The 23176-nt window shown below is 50.8% G+C and overlaps 1 pseudogene; it reads right to left on the bottom strand.

Moving 5' to 3' along the window:
• LOC144580614 (protein NLRC5-like) overlaps positions 1-23176 on the bottom strand; it is a 57437-nt pseudogene that overhangs the window by 13206 nt on the left and 21055 nt on the right.

The raw sequence follows: 23176 nt of genomic DNA, 5'->3' as shown, positions 1-23176 counted from the left end.
CTAAGTGGGAGGCTGCAGGCCCATTCCCCTGCAGGCACTTGCTACACTTCCAGGTCTCCCCTGCAGCCCCCATTCTTCCTGCCCTGACAGCAGCAGTGCAGGACCCTGAGTGCCCAGCTGCCCTTGTCAGTGACTCTCCAACTCCTCCCCACCACCCCCTCCAGAGCCCAGGCCACCATCCTCACTCACCTTGACCATTGAACACTCACTGGGCTTCCACTCTTGCGTCCTGGCAATCCCTCTCCACCCCACAAGTGTCTCACATTTTAACACTGCAAATCTGACCACGCCTTTCCCCATTACCCTCCGGGGCTCCCCATTGCCCTGGGACTAAAAGTGGAATTGAAATACCCTCCCCAGGGCCTCACTTGACTCCACTTTCCTGGAGGCCTGGAGAGAGGTGGGGCCCAGTCAGGGTCTCACAGCCCCTCATGGCAGAGCTTGCAGATGGGGAGTGCATTTGTGAGGGAGGCCTACCCCTTTCTTTCTAGAAAGTGGGTGCTCCCCAGAGCAGATGGAAACCCCAGGCAGGGAGGGGCTGGGCTGCCCTGTTGGCTTCAGAGAAACGTGGAATCTTCTCTCCACGGGGAATGAGGGGCATGGGCCAGCTGAGGTGCCCCTCAGGGGCCGCCCCCCCAAGCACCCCTCACAACCCTTTCTTTCTTTTCTTCTTCTCTTAAACTCCCTCTCTTCCCTCTATCCCAATCCCCAGCCCTAGCCCCCTGCTGGCTCTGCCCCCTCTGACGCCTCACCCCATTGTGATTACCCCCAAACAAGGAGTGCTGGGACAGTACAAGAGGCTCCTGGTGATGCAGTGCTGATGGAACCCCAAGAACTCAGCTGCAGCTGGAAGGTCTGGCAAAGATCCAGTGGTCCACATACCCCTATGACAGGGATCATTTAGAAAGTTCAGGTCATACCTTCAGATTCCCAGCCCAGCCCATATGAGCCCTAGGAGGGGGATCATTTAGAAAGGAAAATTCAGATCACCCACTTTGGACTCTCAGACTTGGAAAGTGAGGGCTGGAAGTCATCTTAGAGACTATGAAGTCACTAGATGCTAGGTCAGTCCCTCATTGTTCAGGTGGGGAAACTGAGGCTCAGGGAAGGGAAGCTCGAGTTAGAAAAGCCAGCAGCTTGTCGCTGTCCAGGTGGGCAGGCAGGAGGGTCCAGGACAGAGTCTCTCTGATCACTGCTTGGCATCACATGACTTCTGTCTCCCTGTACATCAGTTCTTTGAGCTTCAAGAACCTGGGGTGTTTCCCAGAAACAGGAATTCTATCCTGGGAAGCAAGAACACCTAGGCTTGAGCCATCCCTGACTCCTGACAGCCCACCTGTACGGCAATGCCTTTCCTTGACACACTAGCTGTGGATTCTCTCTGCTCAGCCAGCTGTACTGAGGCCCGCCCTGTCTGCTGCCACAGCTCCCAAGCGGGGCCAAGAGGCCTGGTCCCACTAGAGGGCAGCTGGGAACATTATGAAGAGCTAAACTAGTATTGGGTGTTTACCTCAAAGACTTGGAACTTTTTTCAGGGAACAATGGGCCTTGTCTTCAGAACGTGAAAGGGCAGTGACATGTATGAAGGGGTGAGTCTACAAAATTCCCTGAAAGGCAGAGCACAAACGTTCTCCTTTCTCCTCCCATACAGCAGCAATCTGCTGACACCTGTCTGCTCTGGTACCTCCCCCAACCATATCCCTCCCTCCCTCCCTCCCATCTGCATTGCCTCCTTCCGGGGGGAAAACAGGGAAGTTGATTACTGACAATCTACGTGGGGGCAGTGGTTACTGCAGTGGTGATTATACCCAGTGTGTTGGACCAGGGTGGTTTAACCGAGGGCTGAGTGATCAGCATGGGTCTGGGGGTGGGGGTAACTAGAGTGGGAGGGGATCCCCCATCCTGAGCATTCCGTTCTCACCTGCCTCTCTTGTCTCCTCTCTCAAAGTTGGAAGCAGAGAGGAGGCCGCAGTTTGAAAATGGACAAAGACCAACTTCCTTGGCAGTGGCAAGAACCCAGACTGGCCAGGGCAAGGAGGGCCTGGGGTGGGCTATTTTCTCAGCAAACAAGGAATAGATTATGCAACAATTACATGCATCAAGTCACGTGCAAAGCACACTATTGACATTTCTCATTTGATTCTCACAATAAAACAATGAGTTAAGAAATTCTGCTTTGTTGTTGTTTTTAAGACAGGGTCTTGCTCTGTCGTCCAGGCTGGAGTGCAGTGGTGCAGTCATGGCTCACTGCAGCCTCAGCCTACCCAGGCTCAATTGATCCTAATGTCTCAGCCTCCTAAGTAGATGGGACTACAGGCACGCCCCACCATGACTGGCTACTTTTGTGTTTTTTTTGTAGAGATAGAATTTTGCCATGTTGACCAGACTGGTCTCAAACTCTGGGGCTCAAATTATCCTCCTGCCTTAGCCTTCCCAAGTGCTGGAATTATAGATGTGAGCCATTGTTCCTGGGATTTTTTTTTCTGAGATAGAACCTCCTTCTGTCACCCAGGCTAGAATGCAATGGTGTGATCACAAGTCACTGGAACCTCGATTTCCTGGGCCTAAGCAATCGTCCCAACTCAGCCTCCCAAGTAGGTGCATGCCATCATGCTTGGCTAATTTTTAAAGTTTCTGTAGAGATGGGGGGTCTCACTATGTTGTCCAGGCTGGTCTTGAATTCCTAGGCTCGAGTGATCCTCCTGCCTTGGCCTCCCAAATGCTGGAATTACAGGCGTGAGCCATTGTGACAGGCCAGCAATTATTCTTATCTTCATTTTACAGATGAGAAAACAGGCTTGGAGAGGCTCCAGAACCTGCTCTGAGCTGAGAGGCAGGTATGTAACTGAGCCTGGTCCATCTGCTATGGCACTTCCCATTCTTGGGGGTCCTCAGGGAGGGGAAGGGAGGCAGACCTCCCCCAAAACCATGGATGTTGTCACCTGAGTGCCTGAGGTTGCTTGGCTGGCTGGTGCCTCCCTTTATATATTCTCATCAGCTCCCAAAATTAAGACAGATCCCTGAGTCCCCAGTGGCCGCTAGGAAGTTCCCAGTTTTCTTGTTTTTTGAGATGGAGTCTTGCTCTGTCATCCAGGCTGATGGGCAGTAGCACGATCTCAGCTCACGGAAATCTCTGTCTCCTGGGTTCAAGCGAGTCTCCTGTCTCCTGAGTAGCTGGGACTACAGGGGCCCACCACCATGCCTGGCTAGATGTTTTGTATTTTTACTAGAAACAGGGTTCACCATGTTGGCCAGACTGGGTTCGAACTCCTGATCTCAAGTGATCCACCCACCTCAGCCTCCCAAAATGCTGGGATTAGAGGCGTGAGCCACCATGCCTGGCCCCTAGTTTTCTTATGAGTGAGGCAGAGTCAATGAACTCGCTAATGATGAATTTGGAGAAATTTGAGTATCCTTGAGGCCACACTTCTTCATTCATTCCATCATTCCTTCACTCAGTGGATGCCCATCACATGCTCTCTGGATCTGGTATTACCCAAGGTGCTGAGGATGATAGGTCATTGTGAACTTGATGGATGAGGGGCCAACGTGGGAGTGGATGGCCTGTGGGATGGGGGATGGGGCAGGGCTAGGGGCGGAGAGGCATGTTCACCTGATGTCCAAGTGGAAGACCCACTGCAGAGTGGAGAAGCACCGAGCCAATCCCAACAGAGCATCCAGGGACAAACCGTTCTCACTGAGGCTGGAGATCACAAGAGTGGCACAATGGAGGTCACTGAGGACCCAACACATCCTCTTTGTGGTCAGGGCACAGGGCAGGGGAGGGATCCCTGGTTCCAGATGACAGAATCCACTGAACCCTAGATGGTCAGAGAGTGCCTCTTGCAAGTCCTCATGGTGCACATGGGAAAACAGAGGCCCAGAGAGAAGCAAAGTCTCACCAAGGTTATGAGACATGTTGACAGAGCTGAAATGGGAACCCAGGGGCTCCCTCAGTCTGTGATGGATCTGAGAAGTGCTTTCTGGCCAGAGCTGGGCCTCTGTTTGCCCGCCTGATAAAAAAGGGGCAGCACCCAGTGCAAAATGAAAATGTGGGCTTTCTTGTTCAGAAAGCAGAAACAAAGCGTCTCATTTCTTTTAGGATCTCCCTATCAACTTGTCCTTGTTTCCTATTTACTATTTAGTGCTGCACTTCTTTCCCAGGAGGACACTGGTAGGGTGAGCATGGACCCTCACAGGCACCAGGTCATCCATAAGTCCACACTAATAAGAAGGTTATATGAGAACATGAAAAGCCTCTAGTCTTCCCAGAATTCGCCTGCAATGGTGAGGCCTTCCTTCCCTCTAAGGTGCAGGCCCTGAGCAGGAATAAAGGCAATGCCCTTCCTTGCCAGCATTGCACAAAAAGAGGTGTGGAGGGTGGGGCATAGGCCACAGCACTCATTCAGAGATTGTAGCCACCAGCAAAGGCCACGCCTGCAGTTTATGTTTCTACTGACTGGGAACCAGGGACTCAGAGAGGGGACGTAACTTGCCCAAAGTCACACAGCAGAGTGTGTGTCATAGAGCCAGCCTGGAATATAAGACCTGTGACCTCTCCCTGGGGCTCCTCTGGCTTTGACCCAGAAGAGCTTGGAAGGAGGGAGTGCTTTGTGAGCCAAAACACCAGTGGCATTTAGGGATCAAGAACTCTGGTCTGGGCCTGGTGCTGTGGGTCACACCTGTAATCCCAACACTTTGGGAGGCTGAGGCAGGTGGATCACAAGGTCAAGAGATCAAGATCATCCTGGCCAACATGGTGCAACATAATACAAACATTAGCTGGATGTGGTGGCATTTGCCTGTAGTCCCAGCTACTTGGGAGGCTGAGGCAGGAGAATTGCTTGAACCTGGGAGGCAGAGGTTGCAGTGAGCTGAGATCGTAACACTGCACTCCAGCCTGGGTGACAGAGCAAAACTCCATCTCAAAAAAAAAAGTTGCAGGCAAACTTTAGGGATTCCTCCCACACCCTCTCTGCTAGGTACTCAGGGCTCCTTGGCAGCCCTGTCACCCAACTTGAGTGTCTTCACTGTATAAACCCTCTCTGCCCATACCCCAGCTAACAGCTGCAGCCCCTCCTGGCACCCAGAATAACTGCTTCCAGCCATTAATTAGTCATACTTTACACCCACACCTGCCCTCCCCAGGGTGGCCGGGCCCTTAGAGAGCCTGTGCAGAGCTGCAGAGACAGATTCCAGAAGTGAAACCTTGAATCAGAAGTGGGATTATTGAGTCACAGACTCTGAGTAAGAATCATCTCACCTTCAGTGAGCACTTCCATTGTGTTGGGGGTAATTTTCATGCATTTTCTGATTTAATCTTTACAATAACCCCAGGAAGGAGGGGGATGAAACAGAGAAGGCTCCCCCAGCCCCAGCCTCAGAGGCTTTGCCTAGCAGGCTACTCACTTCAAGGACTGCAGAGCTCCCAGCCCAGGGAGCAGCTGAGCCAGCCAGGCTGCACCTTCATCCCCTAGAGCATTTCCTGAGAAGCTGGGGGTGGGGAGAAGGGAGGAGAAAGCATCAGTAGTGGGGACTCAGTTCCTGGCAACGTGGTCCCTGCATTCGTTACTCACCTTCCTGAAATTGGACGCAGCCCCAGCCTGCCAGGTCAGGTCTCAGCAGATCTTTTGTGGGCAACTGGGATCTCCCCAAGGTTCTTATTCTGAGGTTCAGGGACCTCCAGGGGACCTGGGGTGAGCCTCCAAACATGTCAGACATGGGGGATCTGTATTTTGGGAGGAAGAGTCACAACTTTCACCAGATTCTTCAAGGGGTTTTTGACTTCAGTAGAGAAAGAACAGTTGATTTAAATCTTAAAAACCAAACCCAGGCTGGGCACAGTGGCTCACACCTGTAATCCCAGCACTTCAGGAGGCCAAGGTGGGTGGATCATCTGAGGTCAGGAGTCCGAGGCCAGCCTGGCCAACATGGTGAAACCCTGTCTCTACTAAAAATTAGCCAAGCGTGGTGGTGGGTGCCTGTAATCCCAGCTACTTGGGAGGCTGAGGCAGGAGAATCGCTTCAACCCAGGAGGCAGAGGTTGCAGTGAGCAGAGATCGAGCCACTGCACTCCAGCCTGGGTGGCAAGAGTGAAACTCCATCTTAAACAAACAAACAAACAAACAAAAAACCCAAACACCAAACACTAACTCATTCTAATTCCCCCCCAACCCATGTTCCAACGTACAAACCACTCACTCAAGGTGGAGGTGACCAAGGTGGTAGCTTCCTCCCAGAGCCTTGCAGAGCTGCTCCAGGTGCTTCGCTTGGAGGTCACAATGTGTCAGCCTGCCCAGGGGTAAGACCACAGTCTGCAGCGCCTGCCCCGCTGAACAGAGGTGGGAAGGAGCTGCTTTCCTACCCCCCAGACACAAAGGCAGAGAGGAGGTACTGGGATGCATCTGGCACCCAGACAGACGGACAAAGAGGAACCAACACATACCACACCCATAGAATGTCACACATAGGTGGAGAGTGAACAGAGACACAGATGGAAGAAAAGCAAGATCCAGAGAGAGAGAGAGAGAGAGAGAGAGAGAGAGAGAGAGAGCATCAGAGGAGGACAGATAAGACAGGTTGGCAGAAAAACAGAAATACACAATGAGAGAGGCAAGAAATAAGGGACAGAGGCAGAGGGACAGAGGGAGACTGGGACAGACACAGACCAGAAGGGAAGGTGAGAAGAGTGCTGATGGGAGCCCCCAGGCCTCAGAATCATGAGAGAAAAAGCCCAGTGCTCCCCATCATCTCTTTTCAGAGTCCCCATAACCTCTCAGCTGCTGGGTATCAGGGAGGTAAGGGGAATGGGGTCCTCTGGGCTTGAGAAGGTGGTTGAGGGGGCTGCACTGTGAGCCCTGTCCAGGGTGGGCTGAGCAGGAGAGTTAGGAGGTAGGAAAGCCAGGCCATGACCCCTGGACACAGAGGATCAGGTGTCCTCCAGGGAACACATGGGGCCTGGGCACAGGTTCAGGAGCAGGCTCTGAGCAGGGGAAGTGAGGGGACTGGAAGCCATCACTGTACTTCATCCTTCAGGAGCTCAGAGGCAGTTCAGAGGGCATCTGGAGAATGAGGCTGTCAAGAAATGCAGCCCTGCAAGGACATCACCGAGGCCAGGCTGAGCAAAGCCTGTGCCCGCCATCTCCAGCATCCATCCTCAGCCTGGCCTTCTACCACCGAGCCCTATATCCCAACTAGAGTCAATCAGACCTCGGTGCCAATTTGGCACCTCCACTTCCATGTTGTGTGACCCTGGACAAATCATAGCCTCTCACTGGAAGACTGTATGTGAACTGCCTAAGTTTGGTGCTTGGCGCATACATGGCAAGTGCTCGATTAACCTTGGCTACAATTATCACCAATCTCATCCCCCTGCTCATCTGTGATTCAGAGATGTCAGCCCCAGCTCTAATGGAGCCTTTAATAGTTCAGACTCTACAGAAGAGTTTGTGGGTGGGCTCCAGGAGCAAAGAAGTGAGCCCATGTACTGGACTGGGGCAATCCAGGACCCTCATGAGTCCTTGTGCAAAAGGGATGCAGAAGTTATGACCACCCCCAAGCCCAGAGCTACAGGCCAGGCAATCCTCTGGGTTTAGACTGGAGGGCACCAGTCTTCTGGCATCCCCCTCCAGCTACCCCACTCCTAGGCATGCTGTCTATATCCTACACCTTGGGGCTCCCTTCAGGCACCATAGGAGGCAGAGGTGGTCTGGCTTTGGACCTGCTTCCTTTGGGGATTCACCCTTGCCAAGCCTGCTCACTTCCCACTCTTCCACAAATTTATCCAGGTCACCCTGGTATTTGACTGGCACTGCCCAGCTGTGGAGGGTAGAGAGGGGAATGTTCCTGACTGAGCATGGAGTTAAGGTGATATTGGGAACCCTACCTGTTTTGGGGTCCCTCCTGCTGCTCTGGGTTCTGGGCAAACATGAAGACGACAGTTTTGTGCAGCAGGCTGTGAAGAGAAAAGAGAGGTGAGGATGCGAGAGGTTATGGGCTCCCCTGCTGCTCTGTGTCACTATTTCTTTTTGAAACAGGATCACACTCTCTTGCCCAAGCTGGACCACAGCGACACAGTCATTGCTCACTGGAAAGCCTCCACCTCCTGGGCTCAAGCAATGCTCCCATTTCAGCCTCTGAGTGGCTGGGACTACAGGCTTGCACCATCATGCCCAGCTAATTAAAAAAAATATATATATATATTTTTGTAGAGACAGAGTCTGTGTTGCCTAGTCTGATCTTGAACTTCCGGGCTCAAGTGATCCTCCCACCTTGTCTTCCCAAAGTGCTGGGATGACAGGCATAAGCCACTGTGCCAGGCCTGTCACTTTTTTACCCGTGGCCAGCAGGGACCTCTCAAGTGCCATTCCCCTGCCTCCAGCTGCAGCCACTTCTGACTCGCCTCTGACTTCTGTGAGCTTTCCGAGGCCTGAAGTTTTTCTACCACAGATATTTCATAAATGTATCTACTGCCTAAGCAACCCCCATTTCCTGGCAATTCTCAAAAGAAAGCAAATTCTGTGCTCTCTCTTTTAGCCCAAGGCTGAGCCCCACCCCCTTCTGCCGGTGGGTGCTCTCTCTGTTCTCAGAGTATTTGTGGATTACCCCTGGTAACCTTTGGAGGGGGTCCTTCAAACCTTCCATTTTCTAGTGTGATGGTTTTTCTCTTACAAAAATGGAACATTAGTTTGTTGAAGGGCTAGAAGCAAGGGTGACAAGTAATTATTAAAACTTGATTATTATTGATGGGAACAGATTATACCATGCTTTTTTATTTTAAATCTGAGAGAGAGTCTTTCTGTGTCTCCCAGGCTAGAGTGCAGTGGTGTGATCTCAGCTCACTGCAACCTTCGCCTCCCAGGTTTCAGTGATTCTCCTACCTCAGCCTCCCAAGTAGCTGGTATTACAGGCATGCACCACTACACCCAACTAGTTTTTGTATTTTTAGTAAAGATAGGGTTTCATCTCGTTGGCCAGGCTAGTCTTGAACTCCTGACTTCAGGTGATCCACCCACCTCAGCCTCCCAAAGTGCTGCAATTATAGATGTGAACCACTGTGCCTGGTCCAGATTATTATATCATTATTTATGCCACTGAGTATCTTGAAAAGCTATATTATAATCTTTTTTTTTTTTGAAATGGAGTTTTGCTCTTGTTGCCCAGGCTGGAGTACAATGGTGTGATCTCAGCTCATGGCAACCTCTGCCTCCCGAGTTTCAGTGGTTTTCCTGCCTCAGCCTCTTGAGTAGCTGGGATTACAGGCATGTGGCACCATGCCTAGCTAATTTTGTATATTTAGTAGAGATGGAGTTTCTCCATATTGGTGAGGCTGGTCTTGAACTCCTGACCTCAGGTGATCTGCCCACCTCAGCCTCCCAAAGTGCTGAGATTACAGGCATGAGCCACAGCGCCTGGCCATTATCATCTTTTAAGATGATGAGTTAAAATTTTTATGTTTGGCCCATTATGGTGGCTCAGACGTGTAATCCTAATGCTTTGGGAGGCCAGGGTAGGAGTCTCACTTGAGTTCAGGAGTTTGAGAACAGCCTGGACAACATAGCAAGACTTTGTCTCTATAAAAACTTTAAAAAATTGCCAGGGACAGTGACTCATGAGTGTAAGTTATGACTAATGACTGTAAGACACAACTCATGTCTCCCAGGACTTTGGGAGACTGAGAGAGGTGGATTGTGGAGCTGAGGATTTGGAGGCTACAGTGAGCTGTGATTGTGTCACTGCGCTCCAGCCTTGATAACAGAGCAAGAGCCTGTCTCTGAAAAGAATTTCTTTATGCTTACTTTATAAACCCCCGTCACACCTCTATATTAAAACTGCATCCATATTATCATTTTATCGAAGGTTCCATTGAGTCCTCTCTGGAAGTAACTTAGTCTAACTAATATCTTATGGTTAAACATTTCAGTTATTTTCAGTTTTTTCCTGCTATGACCAATACTGAGGTGACCATCCTTATGGCTAAATGTGCTTGCACAGTCATGAGGATTGATTTAGTATATGTTCCCAGCAGTGAACAGGGCATCACTTGGAATGCACTAGGGACCCTTTATTGAATCATCATATACAGTGAACCAAGGTCTCCTAATGTAGCTCGTGGGTGAATTGGTTTCCCTCTTGTCCCTTGAGAGGTGTTTAAAGCAGGGACCACCCTATTTGGTTGTGAATGAGCCTTTCCTCCAAGTGGGAACTGTGTTCACATTAATCAGCATCTGTCCTCAGCTCCCCATAGTTAACAGAGAGATTTACAGAAATAGGACTGGGTTCCCAAGTGGTAGAGCCTGGATCTGTGAGGGGAGTTGGGGGTTGCATGTGACTTGGTCACTTGTGCACATCATGGACTGACGGTCTGCTCTCAGGAGAAATAGTAAGGGACTGAGGGTAGCCAAATGGAGAGGTGCTGGTCCCCTGGGGAGCTCTGTCCCACTGGATGCAAGGGGGCTGGAGAGTTGTATTCTCTGCCTCTGTCATTGGCCACTCCAGGGGAGGGGGAAGTGAGATCCCTCCCAGGCATCTCTGGCTCTCATCAGCCAAGGGCAGTTCTCCAGAGGAGGTATAAGCTGTGAGCAGCCCATACCTGCTGCAGCTGGGAAGAGGGGCACCAACTGTAATGGGTCTGAGTGGGACAGCAGCAGTGTCTTCTGCTGGTCTCAAGGCCCGGGCCGAGAAAGAATTTCAAGGGCTTTAGAGAGAGTATAATGGTGGGGGGTGGGTACCATGGTCTGGGGGAGCTCCTACCTGATGTGCAGGTCTACCAGGGTCCAGGATGCACCCACATGCACCAGCACACAATGCACCCTGGCCGCAGAGAGCCTGTTGTCACTGAGACTGTGGAGGGCAGAAGGCAGCCATTGGCATGTGGTTGAGGTCCCCATCTCCAGCCAGCTCTAGCCCCTCCTCGTGGCTCAGCAGCTTGCTGGCTGTCACTCCTGGATGTCCTGGGTCCCTTGCCAGGGGATCTCAAAGGATTATGGTGCATGTGGGGAAACAAGAAATGCATGACACCTCCCACCCTACTCAGAGAATAAAGTTGTCCAGCTTGACAGAGAGAACTCAGTATTTTCACCACTCTAACATTCAGTTTCCTGATCTATAAAATAGCCACCATTTTCTGAGCCCTGACTGTAACAGACTCTGTACAAAAGACTTTATATATATATATATATATGGTTTTATGTAATCCAATTTTACAGAGGGGGAAACTAAGGCTCAGAGACATTCAATTACTTCCCCAGGGTCACAAAGCTAGTGAGTGACAGAGCCAGGATTGAAATCCAAAGCCCAGGCCCCACACCACTGATACCCAACCTCAACACTCCCCAACCTCAACCCACACTTGATCCTAAGACCCCCAAGACACCCCCACCCAAACACCACCCCCACCCCATGCAACACCACTGCACATATAGCAGCCTAATAGCCTTCCTTTCCATCTCACCACCCCTTACCCCAATACTGTGCACCCATCGGAACTCACCACTCCCTACCCCAGCACCCCAGCATGCATCCACCTGATGCCTCCCCAGTGTGACACTCCACCCCACCCTGCTCCAGGGCTGCTACAAAGACGAATTGGAATGCAAGACACTAATGTATAATGAACACATTTTATACATGTAAGGGTGCTAAATAATTGGACTAAGACAGTGGCTCATGCCAGAGGTGAAGATAAGGCATGGTTGAACCATCTCGACTTTGCTGAAGTTGGATGGAAGCAGGGATGGCAGTGGGCCAGGACCCTTACTGCTGACTGTGAACACAGGGACCACCTGGGGCTTTCCAAGGCCTTCCCTGGTACCCAGCGGTGGGGTGGGCAACTCACTCCAGCTTCTTGGTGATGTACAGCTGGGATACAGTCTCTGCCATCAGCCGACAGCCTTCGTCTTCCCACTGGTTCCCTGAGAGGCTGAGATAGAGGGGCCCGATGCCCTGTATTGTGGGGCTGGAGTCCTCCCTCTATCCCCAGCATGTATGCATCCTTTTCTGACTTTAGCCAAAGCATCACTTTTAGGAATGAACCTTGATAATAACAAAAATTGGCAGACCACATACCACATACCTGGCAACATCCTAGGTGCTTCTACGACTATCGGCCTATTTTATCTTCATGGTACCTATGACATAAGCACTCTGATTATCCTCACCTTACTGATGAGTAAACTGAGCACACAGTGGTTAAGGCACTTGCTCGAGGGTGAACCTGGATTTGAACCCAGGCAGCCTGTCTTCAAGGCCCTACCCTCAACTCTTCCTTTATGCTGCAAGCTACATAATTGTTTTTTTGTGATAACCTTCATGATTATGGGGACCTCTGACCTAGTCTTGGAGTCAAGGATGGCTTCTTTGATGCTTGAGCTACTTGCTAGAACTAAAAGGCATTCAGTAGGTAAAAGGTGGGAGAGAGAGATAGAGGAAGGGTGTTCCTGGTGGTAGAAGCAGTACATTCAAAGGCCCTGTGGCATAATACATACGAGGACCTGAAAGAGAGCCAGTGTGTCTGGATTAGAGATTGAGTGGAAGGAAAGGGTCAGATGGGGCTTTGGAGGCTGGGGGCTGGGTTCTGGATCACCTGGGAGTTTAGAATTTGGGCTCTATCTTGAGCTGTGGGAAGAAGTGAAGTGGGCAGGCATCAGTGAAACGTAATCTACTCTCTGCCAGGTGGAAGTGGCCAAGGTGAAAGCAGGGAAGCCAGCCTGGAGAGCGAGGAGAGGGGTAAGAGATGAGGGTGAGTTGGACTAGAAAGGTGGAGGAAAAGAGGATATTTTTGAGTGCTACCAGTTGAAATGTGAGAGAGAGGTGGCTGTGTAAGCAGGTGGGTGATGGGGCTGCTTCTGCAAGTGATGGCAGTGGGGGAGGGGCATGCTCAGTGCTGGTGAGGCAGGTAGAAATGTGTGAGCTTGTTAAAAACCACCTTCTAATTCCGTCCTTTTTCTCCCAATGGGACGAGGTCCAGGATCAAGAGGTGATCAGCCATCGGCAAGCCTCACCCCATCCATCATATCCTGAGGTGGAGCCACTCACCCCAGAACACATCATGGCACTCCATCCTCTGCCTTCATGTCCACTTGGAGGTTTCCTAGAGGGGCACCCCTCCTAGGGACATGACAGTGCCTCCATCCATCCCCAAGTCCTACTCTCATCAGCTCTGGCCAGGAGCTGGACATCATGGGAATTTCTCCATTCCGAATAGAGAGGATTATCTTACTTTACTCTGGGAGAAGGATGGAGGGTGTGTGGGGGAACCCTGAGGGGCTGTGGTTTGGAAGGCAGAGCCAAGTGTGGTGGGGTTTCTACTGGGCAGATCTCAACAAGAGAGGTAGCAGTGGTTATGAGGATGGGGCTGGGAGCCAGACTGTCTGGGCTTGACCCCTAGTCTAGACTCTTCCTGCCTGTGTGGCCTTGAGCAAGTTACCTTTCTGTAGCTTAACTTCCTCCTCCATAAACTGTGGACAGTAACAGTGCTTACATCACAGATGTGAGAGTGAATGAGAGGGGGCATGTACAGCCCCTAGCACAGCACCTGACCCTAGACAAGTGCTGAATAGTAGCAGCTGTTACGATGATTTGATTCTCCCAAATTCTTCATAAGGCAGCATGCCCCTCCCCCCCCACCCACCTAAATGCGAGGCCCTGCCCACCCTCTCCAACCTCCTTTCCTGATTCCTACCCAGGGCTTCCAGTAATACTCATTCCACTTCCTCCAGGTGGGGGCCTTCCCGGAGCAGGGCTATGAGGGTCTCTGCATCGTGGACCTGGAGCTGACACTTCTGCAGCCTTGGGTAGGAGTGGGCGACAGAAGGGCTCAGGGAAGATGGCTACCCCATACCCCCTCCAGCTTCCAGGACTGGGGGAGTCAGGAGGCCCACAGACCTGGGTATAATCCTGGCCACACCTCTTAGTACCTGGCTGATCTTGAGCCAGAAACCTAACCTGAGACTCCGTTTCCTCCTTTCTCAAAAGGGAATAATAATGTGTACTTCGCAGGGATTCTAAAGGAATTACAGTGAGATCATGGACATAAAACTTCTAGCACAATGCCCAGCATGTATAGCCAGGGTCCATTAAGTTGTAGCTATTGTTATTATGACAGACGCTTTTGATCCATGCCAGGATTGGCTATCCAGGATGCGCACCACACCCTGCTAATTCTTTCTCTGTCCCTTATCTGCTTTTCCCTTTATCCTTTCTGCCTCTGCTCTTCCTCCCCTGAGTCTTTTCCCCACATCATATCCCTCTACTAAGGCAATAGATCCCTCCAAGGTACCTGAGCATCAGGCTTCTGCTCTGAGCTTCTTTCCTCTGGCCATCACTTTCCTGCAGGTCTGGAGCTCTGGCAAGAACAAATCAAACATTGGCCTGGGCTCAGACATCCAGGGCCTGTCAAATGAAGCTTCTTTCCTTGGCTTCTAGAGGCTGAAGACCCTGAAGCACAACCCACAGTGAGTCTGTAACAAAGAAGATTGCTTGCAGGTGCTCAAGGTATGATTCAGTGGAGCAGGAGGGGCAAAAGGTTTGAGGTCAAATGGAACCTTTCTTCACATGTTGGCTCTGCCATGCATAGCCACGTGGCCTTGGGCAAGTCACTGCAGTCAGCTCCCTTTTCTCTTTTCTAAATAAGATGAAAACATCTAACACATAGGTTCCTGAAGGATTGAATGAGACAACATATGTCCAAGTACCCAGCATAGATGTAAAATTGAAGCCTAGTAAACAGAAGCTGCTATTGTCAATGATGTGATGGTCTCCACTTGTAGATGTGCTGTCTGTGGTTCACAAGGTGAGGAGCATGAGCTGTATTCAGTGAGTCCAGGCTATGGTAAACCACAGACTCTCTCTGACTGGGCCAGGGGAGTATTAGGGGATGCAGTGAAGCTAGGACATTATGAGCCAGGTTTCACAGACTTTTTAGCCTGGTGCTAATCATTATTTTTTCTTTTAGAGACAGGGTCCCACTCAGTCACCCAGGCTGGAGTGCAGTGGGTCTATTCTAGTTAACTCCAGCCTCAAGCTCCTGAGTTCAAGTAATCCTCCCACCTTGGCCTCCTGAGTAACTGGTACTATAGGAGTGAACCACAATGCCCAGCTATTTTTTTATAGAGATGGGCATCACACTTTGTTGCTCAGGCTGTTCTTGAACTCCTAGCTTCCAGTGATCCTGCCCTCTCAGCCTCTCAAAGTGCCGGGGTTACAGACATAAGCCACCATGCCCAGCCTGTCTAATAGAACTTTCTGCAATGATGAAAATGTTCTGGCATTTGTGCCATTCACTATGGGAGCTAGTAGTCACCTATGGCCATTGAGCAGTTGAAGTATAGCTAATGTGACTAATGAATTGGAAATTACAATTTACTTAATTTTAATTTATTTAAATTTAAATAGCCATATGGGGCTAGTGGCTATCCTATTGAGCATCACTGTTTTAAGCAGTTGAAGGGGAAAGTGACACTGGTCCTAGTGGGTCACTTTTGAGACAGTGTTGCTCTGTTGCCCAGACTGGTTAGAGTGGTGTGATCATGGCTCACTGAAGCCATGATCGCTCCCCCTCCCAGACTCCAGTGATCCTTCCAACCTCAGCATCCTGAGTAGCTGGGATGACAGGCATGCAACATCATGTCTGGCTAATTTTTTTTAAAGATGGGGTTTTGCTATGTTGCCTAGGCTGGTCTTGAACTCTTGGACACAAGAGATTCTCCTGCCTTGGCATCCCAAATTACTCGGATTACATATGTGAGCCACTACATCCAGCAATGTTGGTCCTACCTTGCCAAGTCATTATACAGGCAAGGACATTGAGACCCAGAGGAGGGAAAGAGATTGCTCAGGGGCATACATCCATCTGACTTCAAGTCTTGGCCAGGGAGAGCAAGGGTCGGGGAGGACAGCTGGGATAGTCTTTCAGGGAAAAGCAGCATTCTTTTCTTGGCCCATCCAAGATGGCCAAGCTAGAATCCATGCACAGCTGGAATGGCCAGCATTTGAGTGCTCACTGCATACCAGCAGGGCTCTAAACTTCTTAAGTGTAGTCACTCATTTAATTCTCAGAACAACCCTAAGACATAGGTACCATAATTGCTCTCTGTTCCTTTTTCAGTTGTCAGGGTTTTCCCAGAGTTTTCACCATCTAGTAATGCCAGCCTAACAGTGTCCTCCTCAAGGGTCTGCCTTCCTCTGAGACTTCTGGGGATGCTTCCTTCCACAGGGGCCAGATGTGGTCTGGACATACCAGAAGTTAAAAATCCTTTGCCAACCTAAGCATTAATTCATTCTTCAGTGCAGCAGTAGTAGGAAGAATCCCCATATTCCAGCTCTTCCTAGTCTTTTGGTCACCATTCACCTCAACTGCCTGAATCCAAGTTGCTTCTAAGGATAGGCCCAGGCCCACCACCTCTTGGCTTCTTATCTTTGTAGTTCTTCAGTTGTCTCTGTGGGTGGGGAAAGAAGGAAGATGAGGTCTGCCTCCCTGCGGGGTCAGATACCAAGCCATGAACCCGGGACTGGAAACCAGCACATCACCCCCCACAGGCACAGCCTTTTCTGCCCCAAATGTCCAAACATCCATATAAAGCTGATGTTACAATTGACAGAGAAACCTAACAGAACTGGCAAAAGTGCTTCAAATCAGGCGTGTAAAATTCTGAAAATGTCTTTGCTTGATGAATCCTGCAAGAGTGTTTTAAGAAGTCAGAGAAACAATTTTCACAAAAAATAATAAAAATTAAAAATACTGTTAGTTTTTTTCCCTTTATTTTTAAATTTGAGGTAGAGATCTGACTCTGTCACTCAGGCTGTAGTGCAGTGGTGTGTTTATACCTTACTACAGCCTCAACCTTCAGGGCTCAAGCAATCCTCCCACCTCAGCCTCCCAAGTAGCTGGAAATACAGGAATGCACCACCACGTCCCACTAATTTATTCATTTTTGTAGAGACTATGTTGCCTAGGTTGGTCTCAAACTCCTGAGCTCAAGTAATCCTCTTGCCTTGGCCTTCCAAAGTGTTTGAATTACAGGCATGAGTCACTGAGCCCAGATGATTTTTTTTTTAGATGGAGTCTTGCTCTGTTGCCAGGCTGGAGTGCAGTGGTGCAATCTTGGCTTACTGCAACTTCTGCCTCCCGGGTTCAAGCAATTCTCCTGCCTCAACCACCCGAGTAGCTGGGACTATAGGCGTGTGCCACCATGCCCAGTTAATTTTTGTATTTTTAGTAGAGACAGGGTTTAACCACATTAGTCAGGATGGTCTTGATCTCTTGACCTCGTGATCCGCCCACCTTGGCCTCCCAAAGTGCTAGGATTATAGGTGTGAGCCACCATGCCCGGCCGAATTTTTTTTTAAATATAAATTTTTATAATTGAGAAACATGACACCTAACCCACCCCGTGATCCCACCTGGCATTATTGGTTCAGCACCACGGAGAGCGACACAGCTAATACATTCCTTTGGCTATGCCTGTGTTTCCTAGACTTGTTGACTTATTCCTTTATCCACCCACCCACCCATCCACCTTTTCATCCACCCATCATCTTTTCATCCAGCCATCCATCCATTTTTTCATCCATCCATCATCTTTTCAGCCATCCATCCATCCATCTTTTCATCTGCCCATTCATCCATCAGTCCATCAATCCAATCATCCATCCATCCATCTTTTCATTCATCCATTAATTCAATATATCTCAAGTACCAGGTGCCAAGCCTGAGCTAGGTTCTGAAGGTTGAGTTGTGAAGGTAGAGTTGTAAGTAAAACAGTAGGGCACACAAATATTGATCTTGCAGATGAGGGGCCTCCTCCATTTCCCATCCCACTTTCCCCTCCCCTTTTCTCAATTCCCTTAAGGCCAAGATCCCCTTCTTTCGGCTCACCTGGCCTGCAGCATGCTGATGGTAGGACACGTGACTGCCACCTTTGTCAAGCAGAGTGGGGTTGACACACAGATGCTGTTGCTGCTCAGGCTGCAACATTGTGGCAAAGGTGTCAGGAGTGGAATCCCCTATCCCGTGGGCCCTGACCTTCCTTGCCTTGCATGGGAGTGGGATGACTCAGGCATAGAGAGGACTGGGCTGCAGGGGCCGTGGAAAGACAACTTGCTCAAGCTTCCAGATCCATGGCAAGTGAGGGAGAACCTCCACGATGTTCAGCACCACCTGATCATTGAGCTAGTTGTCCTGAAAACTGCAAGGAGACCAAGGCCCAGTCCCTCCGCCCGAGGGTTGGGGCACTTGCAAGCCCCAGCTGGCAGGTAACAGAATGGCCACCCTCATGTAGGAGACATAAGACAGGGGCCAAGAAAGAGCTGGTGGCCTGCTTTCTGGATTCCAGTAGGCACAGCTAGGAAGAAAGACCCTCTGCTGGCCTCACTTCTGCGTTTATTCAGTTACCATGGGAAAGTTTTTGCCTCCTGGCTCAAGGAATCTGGAAGAAAGAATGACAGCCTCTTCATGAGGTACAAGGAGGAGACCCAGCACCCTCCTCTCAACGCTTATGTCTGGGATGTGCCTGAGGCCCCCAGGTGATTAGCAAAGTCTAGACTGGGGTGCTGGAGACATCACTCCTAGCCTTGGCTGTGACCCTGACTCACCCAGAGCCCAAAGCAAAGCACATTTCTCTCTGACATCACTTTCCCCACCTGTCCACAAGCCAACCCTGCCTGGGTTCCTAGCTGGGAACAGGTGAGCTGAGGGGAGTAAGGGCTATTAACATTGGTGGGTGATGAGAGACAAAATTAAAGTCCCCTCAATAGCCAGGAAAGAAAAGTGTCAACAAGTTTAATACTTCCGAACCTTTGTCTGATCACTGTTCACAGATACCTAGCTAAGGGGACAAGAGGGACTGTGGTCCAACTTGTTATCTTCACTCAGCAAGTCCTGAACCTCAGTGCCAGGCTGCATCTGTGTGGATGAAGGCGTACCTTCTCTAAATGTTATAAAAGTGCCATATAAACTAGCAGTGTCCTGCCAGTGAGGCAGGTCTCTGGTCCCATTCCTCCCCATGGTACTCAGTCCCAGACACAGGGCAGGAGAATATTTGTGCATATGAGCTTAATTCGTGAGAGTGTGCTGGCATCTGAATGTGTACATGCATCTAAGTGTGCCTGTGTGTGCTGCATTCAAGTGCACACCTGTGAGTGGGCATGTTCTTGCATAGGCCTGTGCACTTCTGTGCAACTGTGCAAGTGTAGACATGTGTGCACAAATGTGAAGGTGTGTGTGCGCTTCATGTAGTAATGTGTACCCACAGTGCCTGACCCCTGCCTACACACTGCCATCCTTTCTCCTGGGATTACAGAAATAGGAAGGGAACCTTAACACTCATGCTCCTCCAAGATGATCCAAACTATTAGATGAAGAAAGCCTTGCTCTGGGAACTCTGGGACCCTTGTGTTTTGACTCAGCCCTACTGAGCACTTGGACTGATGCCTTCCCTCTCTGGATCTCATTGAAAAGCTACTGGTCAGACTCTGATGAAACATGGAGGCCCCAAGCAGACCCCAGTGGGGCTCTGGGACCTGGGTAGTGACTCATCTCCCCAGCCAGTGAGCCCTCCTGGAGATCACTCACCTAACTTCTTCCAGCTGTGGACAGAGGTGCAAAGCTTTCACCAGGTGGCTGATGCCTCAGGCAGTGATCTTACTTCCTGCTAACCTACAGAGTAAGCAAAGATGGTGGGGAGGAATGGGGAGAGGGAAAGGATAAGGCCAGGAATTTGCCTTGTGTAGAATTAAGGAGAGGGAGGAGAGTACCAGGCATCCCCAACTGAAGACCCTTCTCAGCTCCAAGTCCTGCCTCACCCCAGCATCTGCAGTCTCCCCATTGTCGGCAAGATCCTGGAGAGGGCTTCTGCAAAGGCATCCCCACATTTCCTGCTCCTAAAGCTGTCATGAGAAGAAACAAACTGTCAGAGGATCAGTGCTGGGCAGGGCTGAGAAGTCATCGCCACCCTCTTGGACAGATGAGGATTAATACAGTAGTAGTAACAAATACATGTTATGGCAGAGACTTCTGATGGTCCACCAGAACCCATTCTCTACTTAGTCTACAGCAATAGAGCTATCATGAGAAACATGGTTTCCCATCCAGAGATCACATTTCTCAGCCTCCCTTGCAGCTCAGTGTGGCCAGGTGACTGTTCTCACCAATGAATGTGGGTGGAAGGGATGTGTCCTAGTTTCAGGACTGAACATTAATGAACTGGCATGTTCCTCCATGTTCTTTCCCTGTTCCCAAGATAGAGCACAAATATGCCCATGACCCAGCTTTGACTGTGCAGATAGAATGACCATGGGGATGATGGAGCAAAATGGGAGGGACCTGGATCCCTGCACTACTGTGTGGAGCTGAGCCATTCCACTGACCTGGACCACTTACCTCCAACTCTTCCATGAGAGAGAAATAAAATTTTACATTATTTAACCTACTATATTTGGGGAGGAGGTTCCTCTGTTACTGCAGCCTAGCCTTTTCTCTAGCTAATATGCACACTGAGCCTTTGCTCTGTGCCACGCACTGTGCTACAGAGGGTTATCATGCATTATCCCATCTCATTCTCGCAATGATCATGTGAGTCAGCTATTGTCATAGATTCATTTTAGGAATGAAATAACTTTGGCCTAGACAGTGTGCATGTGTGTGCTGCATATACATGCCCAAAGTCCAACAACCTCTGTCAACACAGCCTGAATCTGAGGCTTCAGCCCATGATTGACAGAGAGACTGAGGGTCCAGAAACCACAGACAAGAGGAGGACCCATTTGGGCTCCAGAGGTCCTGTCAAGGCATGGAGCTTCCTCTCTTGCATTGCAGGCCATTCTGTTCTAATATCCAAGGTTCTTATCCAGTACTCTTGGCAGAGGTCTGCTAGACTGGTTGACCTTTGCTCTCCCAAAAGCCCAATCCCCTCCCTGGTTCTCCTCTGCTCTTACTCACCTGAGATTCTCTATCTGCCCACAGCCTACCAGAGCCTCAGGGCAGTGGGGCTCCAGGGTACAGCCCTCAAAATCCAGGTGGATGGGGGCCTCCCTATGCCCTAGGTTGTTGGTCAGGACAGCCAGGTCGGTGTAGGTCAGTAGGAAATTGTGGAAGGGCAGTTGATAGGGCAGGCTTTGTGCAGTGAGACTAGCCAGCTCAGGCTCCTGTGTCTTATCCACACCGTGTAACAGCTGTAGCAACTTTGGCCCTGTGAGCTTGCAGGTGGCCAACTTATTCAACTCCTGCATGACAGCAGCCTGCTTGGTGCCCACCCAGTCCTCACTATGCTGTGCCAGGTAGATAAGGAAGGGATGGCAAGTGCAGGATGCCAGGCCTGCCAGGAAGGTAGGGAGGTGGTCTGAGAGGTCCAGTTTAGCTTTAGGTCCAGTCCGCAGTACCCAGCGGGAATTGAGGGTAACATGCTGGGTGAGTAAACCTTCATCCACCTTGGGGCTGGCCATCAGGTGCAGGGCAGCTAAAAACTCCTGCAGGCCGAAGTGGGTGAAAGCATAGCCTGTCTGCTGGTGCCCAGGGCCTGTGCAGATGCAGAAGGAGGACAGCAGACTGTGGCTGGCCCCAAAGGCCATCAGGGGTGGAGGGATGTCTCTTGCATAGAAGGTTACCTTCCCTGTCTCCAGGATCTTCAGGGCCACCTCCCCCAGACCCAGCAGGGATGTTGTGGGCAAGTGCCCACGGGGGCTGAGAGTGAGCACCATCTGCATATAGAGCTGAGTCATGGTGGGCAGGAGAGCTGCAGACTTGCCTGGGGCATGGTCAGGGAGCAGATGGTGGAGGCAGAGGCAGGCGACTTGGCACAGTGCAGGCACCGCACATAGGCTCCGAAGACATCCATTTGTCTGTAACTCCCCCAGGGCCCCCTCCCGTGATGGCTGGGCACTGAAGAAGCAATTTACATATTCTTCCACCCAAGGCCCATCAAAGCTCAACATGTGGACCACAGCTGCCTCTGAGGGCAGGCAGGCAGGCAGCTTCCCTGGATGGGAGGTGGCCAACACCCAGCAGCCTGGCAGGAGGGTCCCATGGCAGAGACCGGAGAAGAGGGCAAGAACAGGGCCTGGGCCATCAGGATCCTCAGGATCCGTGCTGGAGCAGGGCTGAAGGGACTCATCTAGCCCATCAAAAATCAGCAGGACTTGGTCAGCATTCTCCTCCAGGTACTGGAAGCAGCATCAGGGTCTGACTCAGGGCTCAGGTACAGATCAGGAGCTGGGGCAGTGTCAGGAACCTTGTGATCAGATTAAGCTCACGGAATTCATAAAGGAACAGGGCCTGGAAACAATCCAGATGGCCCTCTGCCCACTTCTGGCAGAGGCAGTGGGCCAGCGTGGTCTTGCCCATGCCAGCCTTCCCCAAGAGTATGGTCACCCTCGGGCCCTTTTTAGTCCTTGTGTTGAAGAGGTTTGAGATGCTCACATCAGTGCCATCTTCCACCTTGGGATTCCCCATAATGGCCCCCACTTGAGTGTCTAAGGGCGCTGTGGCCCGGCACAGGATTGGAGGGACATAGGCCTGGTAGAAGGCATGGGGCTGCCCTGACCCAGGGATTCGGCTCCCATAGCGCTGTAGGGCAGAGGTCCGCAGGAGCTGCAGGTACTTCTTGGCCAACTCTGCAAGGGGCAGGGACATGGCATGAGGACAGGATCCCTTGGCCCTCTGCTCATGTCCTCTTGGCCCAGTATTGGGCTTCTAGGAGCCTCTAGCCCTAGCTGTGTATGTATGAGGGGGTGAGGGTGAGGGTATCAAGAGCACCATAGGGGGGTTCTGTGCCACCCAGACTTCCAGAAGGAATCAGTTCTAAAGAAGCCCAGGCTCTCCAGTAGCTATTTAAACAGGCAGGTGGGAATGGGGAAGTGTGGGTCATGTTCTATCCATTCTGCAATAGTACACCTGGTGTAAGAGTTCAGTAAGATGGGGGAGGGAAATAGGGCACCTCCTTTGCAACATCTTTTTTTCCCCCAGAGACAGAGTCTCACTCTGTTGCCCAGGCTGGAGTGCAATGGCACTATCCTAGCTCACTGCAGCCTCAAACTCCTGGTCCCAAGTGATCCTTCTGCCCCAGCCTCCTGAGCAGCTGGGACTGTAAGTGCATACTGCCACACCCAGCTAATTTTTGTATTTTTAGTACAGACAAGGTTTGGTCATGTTGGCCAGTCTGGTAGTGAACTCCTGGGCTCAAGT

Source organism: Callithrix jacchus, chromosome 20 (assembly GCF_049354715.1).
Source record: "Callithrix jacchus isolate 240 chromosome 20, calJac240_pri, whole genome shotgun sequence".
NCBI classification, from domain to species: Eukaryota; Metazoa; Chordata; class Mammalia; order Primates; family Cebidae; genus Callithrix; species Callithrix jacchus.
This window is presented reverse-complemented; position numbering and strand designations above follow the sequence as displayed.